At 26.5% G+C, this 11,875-nt stretch overlaps 1 pseudogene; it reads right to left on the reverse strand.

The window, feature by feature from the left end:
- Positions 1-4,488: 4,488 nt before the first annotated feature.
- LOC145954632 (GDSL esterase/lipase At3g27950 pseudogene) lies at positions 4,489-9,563 on the reverse strand (annotated as a pseudogene).
- Positions 9,564-11,875: the final 2,312 nt, after the last annotated feature.

Raw genomic sequence — 11,875 nt, forward strand, 5'->3', positions numbered from 1 at the left:
CACCAGCGTACCCGTGAAGGAGGTTCACCGATCTTACCTAGAAGATCAGCTCTACAGCAGATTTCCAGTAAGAACAATAATAATAAGACATCCAAGCACTACAACAACAACCATTCAAGTCACTCATCATTAACTTACTACAAGAAGAAACATCTTTTGCGGAATGGCACCTGACAGTAGCCTTTTCGCACCCAACGTAAAGTGCCCAAAGAACACACACAAGCACTGAGAGGAAGACTCATGCCCAACGTGACTCATCTCGCACACGACCGGATTACCATAAGGAGCTCCCTGGAGCTCACACACTCGGCGAGGAATAACCCATGTCCAATGTGAGTAGCACAAAGAGCAAACTTTGTTCTTGGCTACAATAATGACGCCCGACAAGACCTAAATGGCACCTAGCATCGCATCAGAAAACATAAACAGTATAATGCAAATTTTACCACTCATGCACCAAATCCAATTTACTATTCCAATTGATAAAGCACTACCAAAGTGTCATGTTGCACAATCAAAAGGCACGAATTTCGTAGAATTGCATACTTTTACACTGTAAAAAATTGATTTAGAAAGGAAATTATATATTTACTATTATTTTCAAATTTGTATGAAAGGTAATTGTTACAAGGTTTTTCTCATATTTAAGTTATTTTTATGATTTATTTTATTTTTAAATTAAAAAAATACACAGATATATTTCAGGTGTCTTTTATGTTAGTAATTATAATAGGAATACTCTATTTTGATTTCCCTTTTGTTAAAAACTTTTTTCATATTTTTTATTTTTTTTATTTAAATTATGTTTTTTCTATCCGTAGAGTTAACTGCACACTTTGATTTCTTATTTAGTCTGCATCTTTTAACTCTTTTGTTTTACTTAAAAAAAAAAAAGAATAGAGAGAGGGGCATTGAAATGGAGTGATTATATACTATTTAATTGTCTAATCTTTAATCGATGTGGAATTTTAGTCTAACATTATTGGGTGTGCTCTTTTTTAATGATCTAAGATAGGTGGTTAGTTTTTAAAGATTTAGGATAACTCTGAAACCATCTTAACATAATGAATTTGAGCATAATTCAACCCTATCAAACCAACTTGTCAGGTAAGGGTTGTTATCTACTTATATACTATATAATTAGTTAATCTTTAGTCGATATGAGACTTCGATTTTTTCCAATAATAAGGAATAACTTTTCACTTAATTTCCCTTAACACGTCATTTTGAGTTCAAAATCCTTGTTTACTACGTATAATACTCCAATAATATATCTTTTTCACCTAATGGTGGAGTTAGAGGTTTCCTTAAACCTGAATTATGGACCATCCCTATAGCAAGTGATTAATGAGAGAAAGAGCCATTTAAAATGCGCATGGAAAGCCATCGATTTGCTTCTTCAGAGTAAAGCACCCCATCCCAGCTAATGTACTTTGATGGATGCTTACATTTGTAGTATTCTTCTTTTCCATTTTTAATTTTCTTTTTTCCACAATCAACATGCACTACTAGAAAATTGCAAAATAGCGACTGAAATTAGCGACCGAAACTTATCAGTCGCTATTTAGCGACTGATTTAGCGACCGATTATGAATAATCAAAATAGCGACCAAAATAAGTCGTCGCTAGAAAATCGGTCGCTATTTTTGTCGCTAAATAAGAAATTTGATTTTTTAGCGACGGAATTAAATTCGGTCGCTATTTCGGTCGTTAAATTATAAATTTTGATTTTTTTTATGATGAAATTAAATTTAGTCGCTATTTCGGTTGCTAAATTATAAATTTTGATTTTTTTTATGATGAAATTAAATTTAGTCGCTATTTCGGTTGCTAAATTATAAATTTTGATTTTTTTAGCGATGGAATTTCATTCGGTCGCTAAATATTAGTTAAAATTTGTGACGGAATTGAACTCGGTCGCTAAATAGTAGTTAAATTTAGTGACAGAATTGAATTCAGTCGCTATTTCGATCGCTAAATTATAAATTTTGATTTTTTTAGCGACGAAATTTAATTCGGTCGCTATTTCGGTCGTTAAATTATAAATTTTTATTTTTTTAACGCTAAATTAGTTAAAATTAGCGATGGAATTGAATTCGGTCGCTAAATAATAGTTAAAATTAGCGACAGAATTGAATTCGGTCGCTAAATATTAGTTAAAATTAGCGACGAAATTGAATTTGGTCGCTAAATATTAGTTAAAATTAGCGACGGAATTGAATTCGGTCGCTAAATATAACTAATATTTAGCGACGGAATTAAATTCGGTCGCTAAATAAGAAATTTTGAGTTTTTTTAGCAACGGAATTAAATTCAGTCGCTAAATATTATTAAAATTAGTGACGGAATTGAATTCGGTCTCTAAATCAGAAATTTTGATTTTTTAGCGACAGAATAAAATTCGATCGCTAAATATTAGTTACAATTAGCAATGTAATTCTATTCGGTCGCTAAATATTAGTTAAAATTAGCAACGAAATTCTATTCGGTCGCTAAATATTAGTTAAAATTAGCGACGAAATTATATTCGGTCACTAAGTAAAACTTAAAAAAATTTATAAATTGCTTAAAAGTGATGATAATGTTGTTGTTGATGATCAATCCCATTTTCTTTTTTTTGTAAGAGCAAACATTAATTTATAATAAAAAATATATATTTATATGCACTCCTACATAATTAATACCAATAGTTATTTATGTGAAAAAATATTTAGAGGTTTTTTTTTACGATCGGATTTTTAGGCAGTTTTTTAATTAGAGTATATGAATTTTAAAATTTCTTATTTATTTTGATCCATATTTATAATATATATTTCTAACTTATGATAACTTTATTTTTAAATATATTTTTATATTTAAATTTTAAATTAGTATTTTATTAATGGTTGATAATTAGAAAATAAAACAAGGATAAATACATTTTTTGAATTTTATATCTTAGATTTAAGATGAATAAATATATTAAGTTAATTAATAATTTATTTAAAATGTTAAAATTTAATTTATAAAAATAATATTTTAAAAGAGAAGGGTTATAATAACATCGGTGTAACTTTTACTAAGTATTACATCGCTCAATAACTTTATATTAAATGTGAATTTTATAAATTCAACCGTTAGATTGAAAGTTTTTTACTCTTAGATCATATATACAGAATCTTATATGAATTCAAGATGATTTGATACTTCATTCTTGTAAAACAAAATTGACGTAATATATACATTTCAAATAAAATATGAGCACTTTGATTACTTTTAAGTTATTTTTCAATTTTAACAAAAATTGATATAAACATATAAAGTGATATGAACTTTCAATCTTAATCGGTTGGATTTACAAAATTCACATTTAATATAAATTTACTAAGCGGTGTAATACTTAGTAAAAGTTATACTAGTGTTATTATAACCCTTCTCATTTTAAAATATATAAATTATTACTTAAACTTTTAAATTTATAATAAATAAATTAAATTGTATCATAAAATTAATTTTAAATAGAAATAAGTAGATTGTTAATTATAAAAGTAAGTATATATATAAATAAAGATTAATTAAATATAATATAATTATTATTATTAGTAATATAATTATTATATATATTATTATATATTTATAACGGTCTAGATATACCAAAATGATAAGTATCCAAAAATAATCTAATATGAGATTGGATAGTTGAGAATGACTTAAATGAGTTAATTTGTACTACTTATACTAATATAGAGATGAGTGACCTTCTGGAAAGTTTCCAAAGATTGTGTAATTAAGGACAAAACATGCTATAAACTTAAGTATTGTGAAATAAAATCCTTAAGAGGCCAAATATGAGTGGTTCGTAGCGACCAAATTTGCGACATCTATAAAATTTAATAATAAAAAATAAATATTTAGCGACCGATTTATTCGGTCACTAATTTGGTCTCATACACTTCAGCGACCAAAATCATTTCAACCATTTAGCGACCGAAAATTTTTCCGTCACTAAATAGTTTAGCGACCAGGGTTTTAGCGACTGATTAAATTCGGTCGCTAAAGTAAATAGCGACCGATTTTTGCAATTTAACGACCAATTTTTGCAATTTAACGACCAATTTTAGTGATCGCTAAATTGCATAATTTTTTGTAGTGATGGATAACACTGGCTGTGCCACAACACAATTTCTTTGAATTAACAAAACCTGCCAAGCATATATATAATTCAAGTCATAAGGGTAATAAACTATGACATTAATGGTCAGGCACTATTAAGTCCAACTTTTACATCGTCCAGTGATAAATCAAAAAAAAAAATTTATAATAAATTTTAAGATAATTATTATAAAAATTATTTTGTATATATAACAATTTATGATTAAATAACTGTAAATTATTAAAATCAGCTTAGTAGTTAGAAATTAATTAAGGATTAAGGTATATATAATTACTTGGATTTGATTTTCATTGTCATTATTGTAATTATTTCTACTGATAATATTATTTTATATTTTTGGTTCATGACTTTTTTTTCATAAACTAATAATATTTGCTCTTTCTACATGTCATTCAATGCAAATGTCTAATATCTTTTAGTAGCTCCCATATAAGGGTAATACAATTTTAATTAGAATTTAAATGTGAAATGTATTTTTAGAAATTATAATTTTATTTTAAGTTTTAAAAAATTTTGTGTGAAACATTGATCATTACCATGAATAATTTAAATAACATATGAATCCTGTACGAAGAAATATAATTAAGGAAAAAATAATGTTTCAGATCCCTTTGAAGAGTTTTAAATTCAGTTTTAGTCTCTTAAATTTTCTTGAAATGTTTTAGTCTCTTTAATTTAAATATATACTATTTTTGGTCCTCAAAAGGGTTTGTATGGAGTTTAAGAATTGTTATGTATCTAAACTACTTTGAGAATCAAAAGTTGTGCATTTTTAAATTAGACAAACTAAAACAAAAAAAAAATTAAATAATTTTATTTGCTCTTTATTACCATGAATAATTTAAGTAACATATAAATCCTGTACGAAATAATATAATTAAGGAAAAAATATGTTTTAGTCTCTTGAATTTTTTTTAACTATTTTAGTCTCTTTAATTTAAAAATATGTCACTTTTAGCTCTCAAAATGGTTTATATGGGACTTTAAAATTGTTATAAAGTACTAGTTAAACTACTTTGAAAACTAAAAGTTGTGCATTTTTAAATTAGATGGAATAAAATAAAACAAAACAAAAATTGTAGGATTAAAATTGAATTTGAGAAATTTTAGAGAAAAAAAAATATTTTACTATAAAATAAAAATTAAAATCATGACCTTGATTCCTTGCATTTTTTATTAGTTCATATTTGGCTGAGTAGACATCAACATAGGTGAACTTGGCATTAGGTAACTTTTTAATTAGCTTCCTTTAGCTGCCTGTTGAACTCTTTAGCAATCTCATTCTCTGTTTTTCTACATCCAGTGGAATCCAAGTCTTCAGGTTTGGGTTTATTCTCAACACTTGTTCGTGGCAAACATCCAATTGGGCCAGTATTATGTATCCAAAAGAATCTAGCCCCTTCTTTGTAAAGTTGCTAAAGCAAAACCCACAAGAATTAGATGAAAAGGGTGTATTTAGTGTAAGCAAAAATTGAAGCTAGAATTGCTAAATGTGACTTATGTAGGATGTAAATTCTTCATATATTCCCTTCCACATTTTCAATGTTTTTATATCATTAGTTGTAATAAATCAAGAAACAATTCTTTCTTTTTTTTTGGCAGCCACACATTTACGTTATCATAAATAAATTGATGTAACTAAGTGTGTATTTATATTGGCATTTGCAAAGCACCAAACAAAAGTTCACACGTCCTAAAGCTCTAAACATATATAGAAGTATAATGGACTGAAAAAAAACATGGGTGCCGATCAACTCAACGTTTTCTCAAACACACTTAAATGAAGATCAATATGTTCAAATCTTATATGCACAAGTCTGATTTGTTGAGATAAAATATGAATCGTTGGATTTCCATCCAACTGTTAAAATTGATCGATCAAAATAAAATACGAGGAAGACAAACTAGGGTTTTTACTTGCAACTTTAGAGAATTGACTCAACATATCAGGAATTGTTGATCTGACTAATTATGGATCTGAGCTCATGAAACCAAAGCTTAGATCATTCTGACCAATAGCTATGGTGTATATATAGTATAGGGCATTGGAAAAATCCATGGACTTGGGTAGCTTGCTTTTGAAATGTGCATCTACTCCTGTAATACAAAATATATCATATACAATTTTTTTTTGAAAAAAAAATATCAGATACAATTAGACATTATTGTTTGTGAATTTCCCATCTACCAGTACTTATTAAATAATTATCGTAAATCGAGTTTAACCCACTGGTAAAGGATTTAAGTTGATTTAAGTTATGTAGAAGATCCTAAATTTCAAAATTTCAAACTTTATTGTTGTTATTCTACACTTAAAAATTGTAAAATTTAATTCAAGTGGTTCACTAAATCGGAAACTCAACTGACCATAACATATAAGTAGTAATAAACATCTTTATCATTCTATTATCTCTTAAAAAGTTTAATTTCTAAGAACTTATATAGTATAGGTGTAAAAAAAAAGAACTTGGTATAAAAAAAATTATATTACTTGTCATCAAAAATCTTAGTGCTTGATGAAGTATTTGCTCTTTTTTTTTTTATTATTCATAGTAATTACTAGTACAAAAATTTAATTCAAACTTAAGATTTTGTATATAATATTTTAATCATTAATCACAAAGCCGACTCTAGTCGTTCATGAATAAGGTTGGTACTAAAACTCAAAAAAAAAAAAATGCTTGAGAATATTAAAAACATAGGAAATACAGCATAACATTAAAGTATGGAAATTGGAATTGACCCCAAATTAGTCCATCATGCATGTAGTAAGCATCGGTGTCATTGTTTTTCTAGTCTTTCAATTTATTCCAGAGTATACGAAAATTTATTTATTTTAGTCTATTTTATTTCATTTTTCACTAATATTAGGAATTAAAGTGAATGATTTATTTTGTGAAAACATAAACTAAAATAAATGAGGGTTAATTTAAATTTACTCTTGAACAACATGAGTAGAGGAACATATCATCACTAACTGTTGTTGATTATAGAGAGCAATTGTTCTGGACTTAACTGTATGAATTGAGATATTTGAAGCCCAAAAGAAGATTGGACTGAAATTGGTTTGTCGTATGGATGAACCTCCCGCAGCAAAGTTTGCCCCATAATTAAAATTTTAACTAATGGAGTCCAAATATGCAGTCAAGTATGGCAGCTTCAACTCTTCAGCTAAATAACAAGAATGAGATACATTAATGGAGAACCAAACCTTTGTTACACAATTAATCACGTCGTAGATCAACCAAAGAATTGTGAAAATGTGACATGGAATGAATTTCATTGAATGATAATGTAAAGGCTTTTACCATTGTGATTTAATCATGGGTTGTCGTGTATGTTAAATTTTTAAGTTTTGTAATAATTATTTTAATGTATAAATGCATTTTCAGTCCCTTGAGTATTATGATTGAACCATTTTGATCTCTTACATTCAATTGTGCTAATTTGATCCTTCAAAATTTCTCCTATTTACAATCAAATCATTTGATCCTAATATTTAAGTCATTAATTTACTTAATACAACATAGATTTTTTTTTTTTTTTGGTTTTCATTTTTATCATAAAAATATAATTTATCCATGAGCATCACCAACACAGTTAATATAATTAAAGTATATTTTTAGGTCATTTAGTTCAAATTATATATATATATATATATATATGTGTGTGTGTGTGTGGAGAGGTGTGTATTTTTGTTGGAGTTATTTTTTATGGTATTTGTTTGAGAGGATATTTTATGAGGGTTATTTTTATAAGGTTATTACACAAGCATACTTCATAATGATGAGATATTATCCGTTTTGAGTCTAAGCTCGTTTTACTTTTGATCATTACCCAAAAGACCTCTCAATTGTTTTTAAGTTTTGTAATAATTATTTTAATGTATAAATGCATTTTCAGTCCCTTGAGTATTATGATTGAACGATTTTGATCTCTTACATTCAATTGTGCTAATTTGATCCTTCAAAATTTCTCCTATTTACAATCAAATCATTTGATCCTAATATTTAAGTCATTAATTTACTTAATACAACAGAGATTTTTTTTTTTTTTCATTTTTATCATAAAAATATAATTTATCCATGAGCATCACCAACACAGTTAATATATATATATATATACGTGTGTGTATGTGTGTATTTTTGTTGGGGTTATTTTTTATGGTATTTGTTTGAGAGGATATTTTATAAGTGTTGTTTTTATAAAGTTATTACACAAGCATACTCCATAATGATGAGATATTATTTGCTTTGGGCCTAAGCTCGTTTTAGCTTTGGTCATTATCCAAAAGGTCTCTCAATCATTGAAGTATATTTGTATTATATAAGTTTTTAGTTTTTGTCTTATTTTATCGATGTGGGACTTGTTTGTATCCCAACAATTTTAGCTTATACATTATATTTTTTTACTACTATATGATGCCCAATTTGTCAAGAGCTAATTTCCTTGAATATTGAACGAAATTAGGATGAAAAAAGCTAATTATAAATGGTAAAAACTTAAGGATTCTGATTAGGCCAACTAAAACTTGAAATACTAAAATCATAATTGTGATCTTGTTGGAAGGATCGAAATTGCATAACCTTGTTTAAAAAGATGATTTTTAATGCTTGAATGTTGAAATTTCATATATTTATAAAATATAAAATTAAACTCCACATGGTATAGAATATTTATAAAATATAAAATTAAACTCGACATGGTATAGAATATTTGGTTTGGTTCTTACTTATGAAATCTATGATGAGACGACCATCACAATTCCTTGTAGCTAGGGAGATTATTTCCAGGAAAGCTTTGGCCATTGGGAGGATAAACCATTGTAAATGCTGCGGAAAAGGTTCCTGTGTCTGAATTTGAGTCCCCAGAGTTGTATATTGCAGAGTATTCTTTGGAATAATGCAAAACATCTTCTTTCGCTCTCTTAAAATCCATGGTGGGTGACACACCCAATAAATACCTATAATTTATATGTAGACCGTTTCTCTTTCTTTTGTTCTTAGATGTTTCAAATTCATAAAATGTATATGTTACATTTGTTGCTATTTATTTTTTAACCGTAAACGTACTCATATTTGATGCTTAAGGGCTGCACTCTACGCTATTCACTCAATTCCATGATAGTTAGATTTTTAGGAAAGCGGGTTAAGAGCCTAAGCTTATAAAATCAATTTGGTTTATAAGGTAATTATATTACTCCCGACTTGTATACATTATTATAATCTTATTTTTAGATAATGTGAAATCTTTAACATACATTCTCATTAACATAATTAATAATCACTAGAATATAAACCTATTACTAAAATATAAACTTTAATATATTCTCATATCATCTTAAAAAGTGGATTAAGAGTTTAATTCAACTTTACAAAATTGACGACTTATAAAATGAAAATTATTCTTAACTTATATACATTGTTATGACTTTATTTATAAATAATGTGAGATCTCTAACACAAATTCTTTCATCACTCAAAACTATTTGTAGATAATCTTTATTGAAATATTTTATCACTTTTGATTTTAGGAAAAAATGAATATCCTTGAACCTATAAAAAAAAAATTATGCGTTTTGTCTTCATTCACTAAAAATCTTTTCAAAAGATCATTTATGTTAAATTACTTCAACATGATTAATTATAAAGCTCTTAAATGATGAATTACTGAAATATCTTGTTTGCACATGTAGTACTAATTAATTTTTCTAAGCAATCTTCAATGGTAAAGTCTTTAATTGTTTTATTCTTTTCTTTTTGTGGTATATTTAACTTTGAATTGTGACCTTAAGGTACGTAACTATTGTCATAATGGCTTCCATGTCCTTGACTTTCAAACAAATATTGTCAAATTATCAAAGTGTGTGAGTTTTATGCTCACTAGAGGCAAAAAAAATTTGTAACTTTATATATTATTATTTAAAAATGAAATTATTTTTTTTAAGGAAGATGAAAAAGTATTTGTAAACGATTTAAAATATAATAGTAGACTTAAAATATAATAATAGATGAATTGTGAGAGAGAATTAGAAAAGGTTTGTATAAATTGGAGTTGAAATTGTCTAAAATAAAAATGGATATCAAAAGAGATATCCCTTTCATTATTAGTTTAGATTATAGGTGGAACTCAGTCAAATATCATTTAAAAATGATTCTCAAGATGATTAATGAATAATTTTAGAGATTTACTATAAATTTTATGGTGAAGATTGAAGAAGATATTTCTTTTGATTTATAAGAATTAGAATTTGGTACCACAAATTTACTACGCTCACGTATTATTCAATTAATTATTGAACTAGGTCTCATTAATTGGTAGAGAACATATATAATTATGTTCTTCAAATTTAATATCATTTTATATTTTCATAAAATGTATGATATTTTATCGTTTATTTGTTCTGTAAAACATAAAAATCTTTTACAAATAATATATGATAAGATTAACTTTCTTGCAGATTTTTTTCTATATAATATTTAAGTACAAAATCTTATTTATCAGTTAGGTGGAAACAATTTCTTATCGATTAATCCAAATAAGTATTAAAGATAAAATGCTTGTAAGATTTACTAAAAATTAATTATTATGTTAAAATAAAAATAAAACACTACTTTTTTTTTTTGTGAAGAGAATAAAAACACTACTTAATATATTCTGATTGAAGTAGTTAAAATATTCGATAAAATACATTACATGTTATTGTCCCTAATGCCTCTGACACATTCCTTAGTGAAATCTTATTATATATAAATAATAAATTATTATTGCATGAAAGGAGTCCACCAAGGACATGACCAAGGGCAATCATAGGACCTTAAAGATAAGGAACATTCTTTGGGTTGGTGAGGCTCAATTCAAACATTGACCGACAAAATTCAGAAAAATGTTAACTTTGGAGATTATGGACATTGGACAATCCACATTAGGACATTGTGGACCCCACCCACTTATTCTTTTTATAATAAAAATATATATTCCAACTTCCAAGCATATCCACTCTGCAGTCGAATCAATCATGCTGGAACTCCAAATCCCCCTCCCATTAGTCAGTATATATTTTCTGGCCAGAAGTCTTCAATTATATTAAAAAAAACTTTTATTTATCATAATTACAATGACGATAATCAAAATTGTAAGAATGACATTAAGATTCAAATTTATGATTATGTGTATATTATTCCAATTCTTATTATTAAATTGAGTCCAATGACTTTTACCTAGCTAGATTTGATGCTTAATGATATACTTTTTTTTTCATTGGCTTAATTTTAGGGTCTTCTAGTGAATTATATAAAAAGTTTGATTCCAACATGCATGTTATATTTTATATGACATTTCAACATCAAAATTATGTTTATTTTATAAATATGAATAAATTTCAACAATACCTATCTTATTTAATGTTTATAATGAATATTGTATGTTATCATGAGAGTTTATAGCTATTAAGAGAAGATTATGAAAAGGTTTGTGTCAAATTAGAATTGATTTTTAGTATCACCAAATTACTTATTTTCTAGGAAATCGGTTCGGTTAAATTAGGTATAAATTCATATTTTAGAGTTTATTTTAACAATTATTATTAGATTCATCCGACTATTTGTTATTGAAATGTTATTAAACAAGTTATAGGTGTACAATTATACAAACTTCACATTTGAGATGTTACCAAAATAGAATATATAATTGATAAAAATTGTAGTGTTAATTAAAAGGCTT

Source organism: Cajanus cajan, chromosome 2 (assembly GCF_000230855.2).
Source record: "Cajanus cajan strain Asha chromosome 2, NIPB_CcT2T_4, whole genome shotgun sequence".
NCBI classification, from domain to species: Eukaryota; Viridiplantae; Streptophyta; class Magnoliopsida; order Fabales; family Fabaceae; genus Cajanus; species Cajanus cajan.